Source organism: Halichoeres trimaculatus, unplaced genomic scaffold, assembly GCF_033239565.1.
Source record: "Halichoeres trimaculatus isolate MK-OKI-2021-1 unplaced genomic scaffold, fHalTri1.1 fHalTri1_scaffold_9, whole genome shotgun sequence".
Taxonomy (NCBI): Eukaryota; Metazoa; Chordata; class Actinopteri; order Labriformes; family Labridae; genus Halichoeres; species Halichoeres trimaculatus.
This window is the reverse complement of record NW_027437188.1, coordinates 25,595,279-25,610,693: the sequence shown is the minus strand read 5'-3', so window position 1 is coordinate 25,610,693 and position 15,415 is coordinate 25,595,279. Positions and strand designations below refer to the sequence as shown.

The 15,415-nt window shown below is 38.8% G+C and overlaps 1 long non-coding RNA gene across 1 annotated transcript; it reads right to left on the bottom strand.

The window, feature by feature from the left end:
• Positions 1 to 1,633: 1,633 nt before the first annotated feature.
• On the bottom strand, positions 1,634 to 14,756 carry LOC141797535 (uncharacterized). The gene is made up of 3 exons (XR_012599087.1): positions 14,526 to 14,756; positions 1,901 to 2,051; positions 1,634 to 1,748 (listed from the first exon to the last, which is right to left on the bottom strand). It is a non-coding gene; the product is annotated as an uncharacterized LOC141797535 (long non-coding RNA).
• Between the last annotated feature and the right edge of the window lie 659 nt (positions 14,757 to 15,415).

The following is a 15,415-nucleotide window of genomic DNA, read 5'->3' as shown; positions in this document are numbered from 1 at the left end:
TATGCTTCGGTAACACTTTACTTTAGAGGTCCACAAATTTACTCCAAATTGCAAGGTAAGAGGGTGACAATTAGCAAATAATTTATTTAGCTCTTTGGTTCTTGAATACAGAAGTTAGGTTCATTGTTTCCTCTGATAAATACCTTTGAAATGTTAAGTGAATAATTCAATTTCCTGATAAGCAGTTGATAGTAAGCTATTTGTTATTTAATTTCACCAAGTTCTTTAGCATCGAGTTGGTTGATATGCATAATTGAGATCAAATGCAAAATAATAAACCTTTATGATTAGGCCTATAATGTTGTACATGATACAACTGAAGGCCCCAGATGTGATATTCACCAAGAGTGGGGTTGTTAATTGGCCTTACTTGATTGTGATAGACACTGTGAGTACAGGCGCACTTCAAAACAGAATCTGGCCAGAAGTTATGTGCTAATTTTTACCAAATTCTCATGAAATTTTAGGGGTAATTTCAAAGAAATAGGAAAAACTTTGTCTAATCATTACCCAAGTGGGATGAAAGATGTGGACCTCTGAATTAAAGTCTAACCTATGCTTTAACGAATCTAAAAACTGACTCCCAATAGATAGCTGAACAATGCACTGTGCCTTAGGCCGTTGAGTACGGAGCTGTCTGAGGTTCTGAAAGTTAATGCCATAAATCAAGACATGCCAATCTGCCAAAGAACAGTATCTGCAACAGTTTTCATGAATTCTGATCCATTCAGTCTGCTTATTCTGCTCACTGTGGAGCTTTAAGGAGACAGATACGATAACAAAACAAAGTTTACATCAACACATGCTAGAAAAGTAATGCCCACTGCACTGGCATGATTGACACAAGTTGGTGCTCAGGCCCCAAAGAACCCAATGAAATCAGCGCCAATGCTGTGGGTTTGGTAGTCCCCTAGCAAATGTGTACAAGCCGATACATTGAACCACCACAATCAAACTTAGATATACACTCCCCGACACACCTGTCCAACTGTTCGTTAACACAATTTTCTAATCAGCCAATCACATGGCAGCAACTCAATGCATTTAGGCATGTAGACATGGTCAAGACGATCTGCTGCAGTTCAAACCAAGCATCAGAATGGGGAAGAAAGGTGATTGAAGTGACTTTGAACGTGGCATGGTTGTTAGTGCCAGATGGGCTGGTCTGAGTATTTCAGAAACTGCTGATCTATTAGGATTTAAATGCATAACCATCTCTAGGGTTTACAGAGAATGGTCCCAAAAAGAGAAAATATACAGTGAGAGGCAGTTCTGTGGGCCAAAATGCCTTGTTGATGCCAGAGGTCAGAGGAGAATGGCCAGACTGGTTGGAGCTGATAGAAAGGCAACAGTAACTCAAATAACCACTGGTTACACTCTTTTAAACAGTCCTGATAGCCAAGTAGTTTTTGCAACATGACAGGAGTCTGTTTCAAAGATGCCTCTGCCATCAGCAAAGAGTTTACTTCATCTGCAACAAGGTTGAAGATGAAAATTATGTACAAGCACACGAATGCCAAAACTCAAGGTTTCCAGAGCAGGACAGTGCCCAGAGCATCACACTGCTGAACCAGTTTGCCTTCTTTCAGGACATCATCAGGGCACCACATACAAGACTTACCAATTTAGAAATGCCCAGTCCTCAAACCACCACGCTTACGCCCTCATCAAAGTCAGAGTCTATTCTTCTGCACACTTCAGTGTATCCACTCCAAGAACTGCATGTGCACTGGCTGTAGAGATGAGACCTGTCAAAGAGTGGGCTGAGTTACGAATAAAATACCAAACAACCAACAGTATCATTATTAGGCTTGAAGAGCTTTAGCAGGGAATGCTTTTCAAAAAGCCCCAGATCTTTCAGACGGCAGTAAAAAGGTTATCATCACAAACTGTAAATTACCTCATTCCTGACAACTTCCAGTCATCACTGCTGCCTGTGTGCGAAAAATAGAGGGACTGAGGGATTTGGTGAGGCCAGGCAATGTCCTTTTGTAAACAGCTCATTTTCAGCATGGACGCCTGGTGTGCAGTGCTGCTTCCTGTTCGAGCAGCTGTAACAACAGCAAAAACCAAAAAGTGAGGCATGCAACAAAGAGAACTACTGTAGTTTTAAATGTAGTTGAGAAAACCCAGATCAATCTGGACACTGCACTAGATGTCATTGACAGAATAACTTGAATCAAATCAATGATACATGTCCCCAAACAACTTGTAAAGTAAGGAAGATCCTCAGCCTCATGTAGGAAAGACCAGTGCTCATTCTAACATTTTACAGGCTTACCCACACAGGCAAATATAATTTACATTCTTTTGTGATAAACTGCAAACATCTACAGACTGGCTTCTGCTTTATCTTCAGTATCAGCTTCTGAGTCTGCCAAATCCATGTGGTTGCATGGTTTTATGAAATATTCACAGGTTGGAAGAAGATTTGAAAACAATCACTCCGCCATTAGAATCAACCCCCTGGGATGGAAGCATGTCTTAAATATACATAATGAATCAAGTGTCTGAGATGAAAAAAAGATTATGCATCATTCCTAATGACTATTTGTTCCTTTCTATTACCATGATTGATTTTTCTGCACATGAAAAAAGGGGGGAAGCCTTTTAGATGATGAAATTATTATTTTTGATTAAATATAAGGAGATTTGATAATTTGTTTCTCTCTGTATCTTTTTTATTGATGTGCATGCATGTCAGGCTGCCTTTGCGGTACTGTTTGATTTATATTACATTGTTTTATTCTCATAGCTTTTACCTTTAGGTCTAGTTATATAAATACTTACACCTACAACAATATTGGTGCTAGCTGCAGAGACAAATGTATTAACGTGAGGGTCAAAGGCCAAGGAATAATTTGATCGGAAGTTTTAAACAAACAGCACTGAGCAGCAGCACTGAGCAACTCCTTGAGGAACTGGATATAGATTAACACAGTTAATGTTGATTGATTTTGCAACACTTCAGGAAACATAGAAATAAAGTCCTTGTCAACCAACAGGGTCGCTCTTTAAGCTGAGACACCATCTACATGCTTTAGACCCCTGAGGTGTCTTCAAAAATGTCCTCCGTAGGCTGCACATGAACAACTCAGAACAGTCTGTTTTAAAAAAAAAAAAAAATAGCACAAGATCCTCACAAGGGTTCCCCACAACTTTTACAAGACCTTTACAAAACTTGCTGAAATTATGAAGCCATCACATAAAGATTTCCTAACATGTTTAGGGGTGGGCCTCAAACACCAAGCTGTGCCTTATCAGAGAGGAGGGGGTTTAATGGAGCGGGAGCCTTGAAGAGACAGAAGCTGAAATAAAAGTTTTTCTAAAACACCAGTGTGAGGCAAAAAGAGACAGTATAAAGCCTTAGAAAAGCACATCACCCCTTTAAAAAAAAGTTAATACCTCTTTAATAAAACTGAAAACTACCATTAGCATTTAATATAGTTTAGCTTGTTTTGTGACTTTTAGAATAGAATAGAATAGAATAGAATAGAATAGAATAGAATAGAATAGAACTTGATTGTCATTGTAACAGGTACAACAAAATTGAAGTCACAGCAGCAATCAAGAAAATAGAAGTAAGAAAGGGCAAAAAGGTCCATAAAAAAACAGATGATGAAAGTTTGTCCATTATTCTCCAGTTCAGGCAGCCTCCACCTCCACAGGGTCCAGGACTGAGCTTCTTCAGTCATGCTCCATCTCTATCTCCTACATCCTGTCTGCTCACAGCAGGTGAAGCTCTTCCAATGTGGCGTTGGTGTCTGATGCGAGCTCTGTTAGCCATGTCTGTGAATTGCATGATGCTACTCTGACTTCTGGTGTTCCCTCTGTTGCTGGGTTAGCACAGCTAGCTCATCGATCTTATTGGAGATAGATCTTACGTTCCCAATAATGATGGATGGAAGGACAGGTCCATGTCGTCACTTCTTAGCTCATGCCTGAGAACCAGCACGTTGTCCTCACCTCCTTCTCCTCACCTTGTGGGGAAACATTAGGCTTTGCACCAGTTAGCATTGACATGCTACAGGCTGCTAACAGCTGAGTTCATATGTAAACAATGCAGCCATGGTTACATGTAGGATCTCCAGACAAACACAGGAGAAAAAGTAGTAAAAATATCCCTGAAGCCACAAAAAGTTTGGTGTCCATTACATGGAAAAAGAGACAAAAAAAACTTACAAGAAACCGACAAAGAAGAGAGAGCTGCTGCAAAAGGCAGCCATAGCCAACAGGGCAGTGCCTAGAAACAAACAAAAAAAACATTAACCAACCATTTTAAAAAGTGTAACTGCAAAAATAAATAAATAAAAATAATTCAAAAAGCAAGGACATCAGGGGACGTAGCACCATTATTTTGTGCACCTGATCAAAACCTTTCCAACCTGCAAGTGTTTCACTACATGTCACTTGCTTTTCAACATGCCTGTCAGTATTACTTTATGTGGTTTTATGTTTTTTTGGTTGTTTGTATTCAAAGAAAATCAAGATATTTTGTTGTTTATGTTTGTGGCCGTGTTAGTTTTACACATTGTGGAATTGCGGCCAAAGCAGTGTCAAATCACTGCCAACATGCAGGGACAAAGGAAAGCTTGGGAAAAAAAACCTCAAGCCATGTCGAGCGTCACAGATGAATATAAACATCTGATTTATCTGGCATCTTCCACGTCTTAACTACATTTGTCAATTGGTGCTCATGGTGGGGAAACGCTACGTCATTTTCCTTGAAACAGATTATCTAGTTGTTTCATACAACGATGAAGGACGAGCACCTGAAGCCTGCGATAACCACAACACAATTATCTCCGACTGCTACAGTATGACCCAGAGAAATCTGCATTAATTAAAGCACACACAACCGGCCTGTTAATCCTGTATGAAAGTGTCGGAGAGAAGAGACGCATGTTTGTGAGGTGATTAACTCGCAAACCTGAAAGATACTGTGAATGGCACTATTGGCTCTAGTGTTAGCGATGTTGCTTCTTGATGTTGAATACTGTGATGCTTAATCAGAAACTGATGTTTACCAGAGGCAGGAAATGTGTTGGATGTTTATGTGAATGGTTAAGATGTGATAAATTGGAAAAAGCGTTTTTTTACCCTTCCCTTGCCCAAAAAAAAGGTTAATGTTTGAGACAGAAAATCTGTAATTATCTGCAGTGCCTGAGCTCCCAGCAGCATCCTCTGATGTTCTTTTAACCAAATCTCAAGGTGACTCTTTCTGCAGAAGCACAGAGAAGTTTTCTTGTGCCAAATTTACATTGATGTTACGCTTCATAGCCACCGCCCTGATACAATAAGCAAGGCAAACATTTCCCAATCTCCTGCTCTTATCTTTTTTTCAGCTACGTCTCTGTGTAATCTTACCATCATATTTGGTATTGTTGATGCATAATTAATTTCAATTTAAAGTACACTTTTTAATTTGAATCACCTAGATAGCTGTATCTTTTGTGAGATAGCTGCGAGAATGCCTTTGTTGCAATACAAGTTTATTTAGTCACTCTGCCTCTCTCTGATGCACTGCAATGCCTCAATGGATGTTTTCTCACTTATGCTTCGAGAACGTGTTTCACGCGTCTGCATATGAAAGTGTTCTATTTTTGTGGGACAGCCTGTTACAGTCTTTAAAAATGTCCTGTACACAGCCTTGAAGTCAGTCAGAGAGAGCCTTCGTGAGCCCGCAAGTCGCTGCAGGAACACTGCCACCTCAATAATTTATCACTCTGAGTCTATTTTCACTTATTAAATTAATCAGTTAGGTAATTAAAAGTTACATGTTTTAATTAAATTGGCATTGAATTCAAACACAAGGAAAGAAAGGCATCATGGGATGAAGTTCATCAGCTCAAATGAGCTTGAACTTAATTTCAATTCCATTTGGGAAGATGTGGATAAGTTAAAAAATTATCTGTTTCGCGCTCTGTGACCATTGCAGTCTCTTTTGAAATAAGAGTTGCTGATAGTAAGACAAAGAGGGGAGTACTACAGGAACAGGAAGGTGATTAAAAAGTTTGGAGCTCTTTGCAAAACCATATAACAGGAAGACAAGTTGTAATTCTGAAAGGTCTCACAGACACATGAAAACTTAAAAAAAATTATAACTCTAATAGGCCACTGTACTCTTTAGTTAGAAATTTTAAAAAGTAGAGGAAAATCATATCATCATACAATGTTTAACAACAACTTTTGGCTGGACAGCAATTTGAATACATGGTCCTAATTGGGCTGATATTCTGATCTAAGCTTCTGAAATTTGCATGTTAAAAGGTCCTTGGGTACTGAACCCCAAAATGCTTTCCCCAAAGTCTTGGAAAGACTCTTTTTGTTTTCCCATCCTATCTCAATAAAGGCATGAAAGCCCCCCCGCCGCCAAAAAACAAAAAAAACAAAAAAAAAAGAAAAACAGAATTTGATTTTTTTCCAAATCATGATTTCACAGAAGTGCTGAAAAACACGTTGGATGTTGAAATTGAAAAATTAATTGTTAAATGAACATTATGTGAATATTTAAATATGATGCTCAACACGCATGTTTGTCAGTCTGGGTCATTTAGACACCGAGGCTCTTGTACTACAGAGCCCTGCTGTTGTAATGTATATGTATATATGATTTGACATTGTCTTGATGTATCATGTAGGCGCTGATATTTGAGCTACTCATGCCACATGCACCTAAGCATCTTCATACTTTCAGGAATGCTGGACGGGAATGGGACGTCCATGATTCCCAAAAGGAATGCTAAATTTTGACTTGTGAGACCACAGGACAATTTTCCTTCTTTGCTGTTCATTTGAAATGGGTTCAGGCCGAGTTCTTTGAAGATAGGTTGATAGGCTTGTTGGCAATGAGCAGGAATACTTTTGTTACCTTTGGACATTAAGACATGTTAGTGCTTAATTGATATAAAATAATGAAATGAAATAAAAAAAAATTGACTACATTATCAAATCATAAATGATATATCATATTCTGAATTCCAGGAAGTAGTGATAACAGTACACTACAGGACTACATGGGCAGGACAGTAGGTGGTTTGACTTTTATGTTTTTTGGAAAAGCATTAAAAAAAAACAAAGAGGCAGATTTGTTCCCCTGAGCTACAATATGTAGGTTAGATCTAAAGTCTTTGTTTCTACAGAGGAGTACTTTGTGAAAGTACTCTTGCAACATGTGATTGCAGAGATGCTCAACCACCTCTTGATTCCCTAAGAACGAAAGGACTTTCAACTAAGCTAGGCTGTTAGCTTTTAGCTTGTTGGCTTTCAACAGAACCACTTCTTTATTAAAAGATTCAGCCAGAGATTTGCATGGTTTAACAAACTCACTAAATTGATGGAGCATCACAAATTGTTTTTCCAATTTCATGACACAGGGAATGCTGGGTAAATAAGGATTCACTCAGTCTACCCTAAAAGCTGCCTGTAATGAGCCTCAGTGAAGACTGTTTTCCTGAATTCTATGAAAACTGGAGGAAAACAAGGAGGAAGACAACATGCTCTTTGTCGCCTCAAATCCACATTCTCATGGTAGAAACATTTCTATAAGGTGAGGTGTCAAAAAGTCAAGCTATTACATGGTTTTGGCTTTGTAGGCTAGCACAGATTAAGAAAGATTGTTTACAGAGAATTTTTTGGACAAATACAGAAAATGTTTGGTATCTTTTTCATTTCATTTGTTCAGCTGTGCAAAGGATTCAGTTTTTCACTCTGTAAAACAACACTGAGCATAGCTGTTTATCCAGTTTGCCTGTGTGGTCATCTCCACACGTCTGCAGCAAGTTTGCGTTAACACAACAGTTCCGATTGTACACAGACAGAGTGACAGAAACCAAAAGAAGACGGGGAAAGCCACCATCTAAGGTCTAATTCTTGTGCTATCACTGGGTCTTCATTTTAAGACATAAAAGCCTGAGTCTGAGAAATCCTTAGTTCCAACTCTTAACATGTCATTGTGGTGTGAACAAAAGAAAGCTGAGCGAGTGAAACCAGAAAATATGTGTACAGAGTAGAACAAAAGAGACAAGTTAATGAAAACAAGATGGAACACACTCTTAACGACGGTTAATTAGTATTATGACACACAGAAGTCTTAAAACAGTTATTTTGAGGTTTTTATTTAAGACCTTGAGTAATTACAGCAAACGTGAGGATGAACTACGTCCTTCAATTATGTTGATAATTACCTTTAAGCACATCATTGGATCTTTTACCTCTATTAGAAATAGTTTTGCTTCCTACTCAGACGGAAAAGGTTTGTTTTATTTGACAGAGAAAGAGTGCAATTAAGTCTCTTTCACACGTGAGGGGAAAACAATTTATCTCTTTTCATTTACTTTGAATTGCATGAAGGTGCCTTCTTGTCACTTTTATCATCATTTTTGTGTCCTTTTTTTCTTAAATTAACTCACTTCAAGTCATTCAGTGAGAAAAAAACCTCTTAGGAAACAGACACGAGGAGATGAGACAATAAAGGCAGAAGAGTTTGTATCAGCTTATACATTTTTCTCTGCAGTTTTAGAATGTGCTGGAAATCATTCTCACAAAGAGCTTAATTTCTACAAACACATTGTTGGGGGCAATTATGAGCATAAGTTCATAAACTCTTTAGCTTTGCACCTATAGGAAAAAATCAGCTCACTAATAGAAAACCAGACTGCCTGTGTGAACATATTGCTTTTCTAAGCTAACTTGCTGTCACTGATACTGTCAGTATTCCTGTTTGTTCACCTAGAGAGTCACTTGGCAACAAAGAAATGTTTAAGCAGATCTAATATTCTCTCTGCATGGCTTAATATCAGACTTTTGTTTTCATTTAAAAAATAATGGATTAAACTTGCAGCTGTAAATAGTTTTTGATTTTGGGTGGCATTTTGTAAGCCCCATATCAGTGTTTCGCGACAAGCTGGTGGATCTTGACTTCCACTTGGGGAGGGTGACCAATCATAAATATGTTTTAAGTCTATTCTTTAGTAGCCAGAAATCAGATTTTTGTTTATAACTTTTTTCTGCACATTATCTACTCTGCGTCATTATTTTAAATTTCTGAATGTAAAGGCTTTCTGAGATTTTTACCATCACAGTATTTTATTATGTCAGTTTCAAGACAAGCCTTGTACAACCACATTATGTAATAACGCCCCAATATGTAATAATATAATACATTTTCACTTCATTATGTAATAATACTGGATTTTGTATTAATCTGCCACATTTTGTAATAAAATTCTTAAATGAAATATGTAATAAACTTTGCCGCATTATGTAATAAGTTCTTACACATTGCATCACTTATTACAAAATGCGAGTTCCCTCATGTAATAAGTAAGAACTTATTACATAATGCAGCAAAGTTTATTACATATTGCATTAAAGAATTTTACAACAAAATGCAGCAGATTATTATGGAATGTGGTGTTATTACATAATAAAGTGAAATTTTATTACATTATTACATATTGGGGCGTTATTACATAATGTGATGTCACAAACCTTAAACATCTTGACCTTTGACCGGTTTACACTGCTACCATGAGGCACCCTTCACAATGAATCACTAAATTTTTATTTTTTTTGCAATTCATTACTTAACAAAATACTATGACTTCATAGTGTATTACCATTTTGTTTCAACTTGTATGCAAGGAATTATAGGAAATGTTGGGCAACAAAGGATGCTCCTGTTGCATTCTCTGAAATCCGGGATAAGCAGATCACATCTGGAGGAGTCTCTTCAAAATGGCTTTCAATGTACCGCTGTAACGCATGTGGTCTTCAAAGGCTGGATCCCTTGAATTGAGACACTGCTTATGTGTTCATTTTGTTCATGTTAACTTTATTAACCTCTGAATGACACTGGGGCGTTAATTTATACAGTACTGTTAGAAATATTAGGTTACAACAAGGAAAATTCTACTGGTCCAGATTCTAAAAGAACAATCAAGAAAAACAACTGAGAGATCAGAGAATTAGCTTAAATTTAACAAAAGGAACAGTCAGATGTGTATACAAAGCTCTTTTCTGGTTGCTGACACCATAAAAGTTTTATTCTAGAAAACATTTCCACCTCCACCCTACAGCATATTTGATTTAGTCCAATTTTAAAAAGGCCATGTCAGAAAGACAAATTATATCCAAGCGTGCTTTGTTTCTTAATGTAGAAATAAAACCGAAGTCTTAAATGCATAAATTAAGCATTTGTAAAATTACAGAAGCCTGGGGCTGATGTGGGATTCTGTTCTAGTGATGTTTTCCTGCCTGGATACAAGTTTTCTTTTTACTGTCTTACTTTAAGGTTGCTGGCCACAACAGTGAACCCTTTTAATCTGCACAGCAACTAAACCTGAGCTTGTTTGCTTTGGCCTCTCCTCTGGTCGCACTAAAAGCTCAGTCATCCAGGTGGGAGTTCTTCAGTTTGAGGTGTGACAGATAAAATCCAGCCTCTGCTGTTAAACTGTGCCTTTTGTTTCTATTTCCTCATTAGTAATGCCCTGCGCTTTTAAATCCAGCAAAATTTAAAAAAGCACTGAACTGTAGAGCCATGCCCCCAAACAACAGATGTATCATTTACAAGTAAATGCTCCAAATGGATTCACATGGCTAAAGCTTATTCAACTGGTGGTTACCTTTTGAACCACCTGTAATGCCTTGGATAATTACATTCTGTTTCTCGGGCTATTATTCATCAGTGAAAGGTCAAGAGCATTATTTGCAACACAAACTGTATGGGCCAGCACACACACGTCTAGTTGCTCAGTCACTTTGATATGCATGTGAATGTCAAATTAAAAAACTGAGGCCTAATAGGCAGCCATTACTGCAAGAGAGGAGCCTTTGTGTAAACCTGAGGTCTAATCACTTATTCAATCACAAAGCTCCGCGTCCCTGCTCTCCTTCACTGCTCCCTCTAAAAGCGGCTGATTTTTTTATTTCAAACACCATGGTTACACTTGAATGGAAAATGAAAATTTCTGCTCATAGCCGGTGCCTAATTGTTTATCAGAAGTACTAACAAGGTTGCTGTAATTAAATCAGGATCCATTGTCATGCTAACCAGCTGATTAAGTGAGCCATAGATGATCTGTCTTTCTCTTACCAGTGGCAACGACTTTTCAGACAACCATTAAAGTACAGCAGACTCTGAAATACAATGGGGACTACAACTGCAGACGCATTATCAAAGAGATGCTGAAAAGATAACAGGAATATGCCTGAAAGTAGAACGTGACATCTACTTGTTTAGCTCTTGTGAAACTTAACGCCTCACCGTCAACACCGAGTACAAGTGGCACTGAGTCAGGACACCAGAGTGCAGATCACAGGGTTTTTTTCTGTCATGCAAACAAAAGATGGATGCTTGAGCTTACAATGTGCATCTATTTTAAGGTAATGTTTCTGGCCATCACACAGTGCTGTCTATACAGAAAAGATGTGACTTTTGAAAAGGAAATCAGCTTATTGCATATTCACAAGAGGACAAAATAAAAAGTGAATTTAGACTGATAACTTAAAAATAAGGCTGAATTTTTCTCTTTTATTGAAGCTCTTTTTAAGAGGTTGATTTTTCTACTGCACCATTTTACAATTTAAATATGCTCTGCACTCTGCAGTCAAGATCCATCAAAGGAACAACCAGGAAGTGTACATTCATGAAGTTCCAATAATGTTTTGTAATGGAACATTAGTTTGTAATGAACAACCAAAAATGGTTCTTTATGGAGCCACTAAAGTGCTGTGAACCAGAGTAACACAGCTCCTTTCATGTGCTACATCACTAATAGAAGCGCAGGCTGCAGCCTCAGTAAGAACCATTTAGGATTTTAAATTGTTCCTTCAGAAAGGAAGAAAGAAGTCTATAATGTGCTATTTTGTTCAATTCTGAAGAGTCATCTCTTCAAGTGTGTAGGGCAACTATTGGCGCATATTGTCGGTTGCTAGGCGCTACCCGGGTAGCTGCCTGTTGCAGCAGCTCTCTCGTCTTTGTCCGTTTCTTGTGGTTTTTTCGTCTCTTTTTCGTCGTCTTTGTGTTTGGAGTGGATCATCACTTTGTGTGGTCCGTTGTCGGTCACGGACACCAAACTTTTTGTGGCTTCGGCTGTATTTTTTACTACTTTTCTCCTGTGTTTGTCTGGAGATCCTACATGTAACCATGGTTGCATTGTTTACATGCGAAATTAGCTGTTAGCAGCCTGTAGCATGTAGCATGTAAATGCTAACTAGTGTAGGGCTTGATGATTTCCCTCGAGCTGAGGAGAAGGAGGTGAGGACGACGTGCTGGTTCTCGGATGTGAGCTGGGAGGTGACAACGTGGACCTGTCCTTCCATCCATCGTTGTTGGGAACGTGGGATCTAGCCCCAGGGGATGGATGAGCTAGCTGTGCTAACCCAGCGGCATCATGCTGTTCACGGACGTGGCTGACGGAGCAGACATCAGACGCCGCGACACATCGGAGGAGCTTCGCCTGCTGTGAACAGACAGGATCCAGGAGACAGAGACTGAACAGACTGCTGAAGAAGCTCAGTCCTGGACCCTGTGGAGGTGGAGACTGGCTGGGCTGGAGAGTGGTGGACGAGTGGTGGACGGGATGTCGTCATCTAATTTCTTATGGACATTTTTGCACTTTCTATACTCTTTCTTACTTTTGTTTTCTTAAATGCTGCTGTGACTCCTGAATTTCCCCTCGGGGATAAATAAAGTATTTTCTATTCTATTCTATTCTATTCTATATATCACCTGCCCCCCTGGAGAGGTGACGGTCCTTTCACCTTGCAGCTGCCTGTGTTAGCCACCATGCGCCTCACACATACCATCTCCGCACCTGGAGGACACCAGATGTTCTTGAATAATTTCTAACACAGGTGAAAGTTCCTTCTCCTTTGCAGCCATGTCTCTACTTCTACCACATTTCTCCCAATTCAGACACATCGAGACACGTGCGCACAATTTCCGCTCAGATATTTTCTACTTTGAAACAGCAAGGCAGGAGGTGACAGGGAGGGCAGAGGAGGGCCTTTTTTTCTTGCTCATTTCATTGCCCCCCGCTGAAAAATAAGACTTTAACCTGATCCTGAAAGGTGGCATGTCTCAAATGCATCACAATGTCCGAAAAGCAGATGGCTGTCTAGCAGGGCAACAATTCTCTTTCAGAAACGCTGAATAATACATGCATATCTTCGTGTGATCTGGCGAATTCAATAGCCTATGGAAAAAGGATTGCTCTCAACGTAAACCATTTTGCGAGGGGCCGTTCTTTTTCCTCAGGTCCAGTCTCCCATAAATAATTTGCCTTCAACCTTCACATGCATAAAAATTGCAACTTGTTGGTTATGAGAGAGAACAGTGAGGATGCACTTTGAATGCCAATGCGGCGATGAATAAACAATGGCTCACTGCTCCAGGAGCAATGCTCCAGAGCTGCCGGGAGACATAGCTTTGAGTGTGAAGGCTCTCTTAATGATTTTTTTTTTTTAACCACAGACCGAGCCTTTCAGTCAGCTGTGAATGGAGGGATGTTTTGATCTGGAGGGGGCGGAGGGGACACTTTAATAATTTCCAACAAAACAATTCCCCAAGGCACTTTGGACAACCTTTGCTGATTCTCCCTGATTATCCTCTGGCCACTCAACTCACTTGAAAGCGTGATTGAATGAGCTTTCTATAGCAACAGGCTTATGTTGTGTTATGTTAGGAGTAGTCTCATTTTCAGACAAATCACCCACAGCCGAGGTCACTGCCACAGTCAACTGGAGGGATTATTACATTGAAAAAATGTTTCAACATTTATTCAACCCTGTTGTCATAAAAAGCAGTATCTGATAATTCAAACGAAATACAAACAAATAAAATAGCAAAGAACTTGTTCAACATTTCTGAACAGATATAAGTCAACTGAAGTAAATCAAGCTCTATGATCCCCCAGAATGAAATAGGGGTTTCATGTCTAAAGTGCTACAGTGCCACCTGGTGGAAACTAGACAGAACTATAAATCAGCACGTACCGAAAACAAACAACCATGTGTTCATCAAGTGACTTAGCAGAGAAAGGGGGGAAAAAAACATACTTTTTTTTTCTGTCATGTGGAATACTAGATAGTGTGGCTTTCATAGAGAAGGTAGGGCTGATTATGTTTATATCTAAGATAGATAAATCTTGTCTTTTGAGAAAAGCTCTGTACATGTGTGAATTAGCAAACATTTAAGCTAACACAAGCACAACCGTAAGCATGTTGGAAAGATAATGAAGCCAGAAAAGCATGCGGTATCACTGACCTATGTTTTTGAGGTGTTTTAAAAATCCGGAGAGTTCCTGGTGATGGTAGGAGTCACTTATAATATTGAAAAACGTTTCAAAACATGGAAATATTTCAAAATACAGAATAAAACTATTCATATAATTTGGTTAATTTAGTCCTTATAAAAACCGAAGATCACCCTCCCCAGAGATCCCATACAAGGTAAGTTTGTAGGTGCTGGAGCTAGGAGTTAGCTAGAGTGCTAACATATTTTAAAAAAGAAAAATACTCACCTCAGATCGTGTAACTTGAGTTAGTGTCGGTTTGGGTTGAGAACTACAACTTATATCATCAAAATATCAAGTCTGAGGTGTTGGAACATAATACTAAACGTGCCTACTGACTTTATGTTGTCCACTTTTGAGCACTAGCATAACTCAACTTAATCTGTGACTGTTGAGTCTTGTTATTTTGTGGAGGAAAACAGCTCAAGGTGAGTTAGAATGGGTGCCTTCACGGACGTGGTTTACTTGACGTCACTCGCTTGTCCATGATGATCTGTCGTCGACAGCGGCCATATTGGAAACGCTGAACTCAACCTAGGTTGTTTTGGGTTAAGGCGATGCACAGAGACGGGCCTTTGTCCTCTTTGAAGACAACTACGTGGTGCCTGCCTATCAGTCAACTCAGCTCTCTATGGTTAAAACTAATAACTTTAATAACTTTGAGAATAACCAGTAATAATAATAATAACTCAGGCTGTAAACGTGTCCATTTAACAGTATTTTCTTTTATTTGTCTTTGGGTGAATGTAGTTTCTGTGCTTCTGCTGCCATCTTTAAGCAAAAATAAAAAAAATAAAATAAAAAATAAAAAAGTAAGAAAGAAAAACTGCACTTCATATTTTTAGACATGTGGTTGCTGATTACAACCAATTACAGCCATGTCTGTCTAACGTGAGTCTGGTTTTGTCAAAGGTTTCTGCCCGTTCATGGGAAGCTTTTCCTTGCAGTTTTAACTTGCTAAATGCTGCTAAGTGCTGTACTCATGGAGAGTTAAGATGAGATAAGAATGCTTATCTTGTCTTGATGTTGGGTTTCTGTTAAAAGCATCTTATTGACAATTACAAGTCTCGAGAAAATGTTCACGATTTTGGCGCTATACAAATAAAGCTGATTGATTG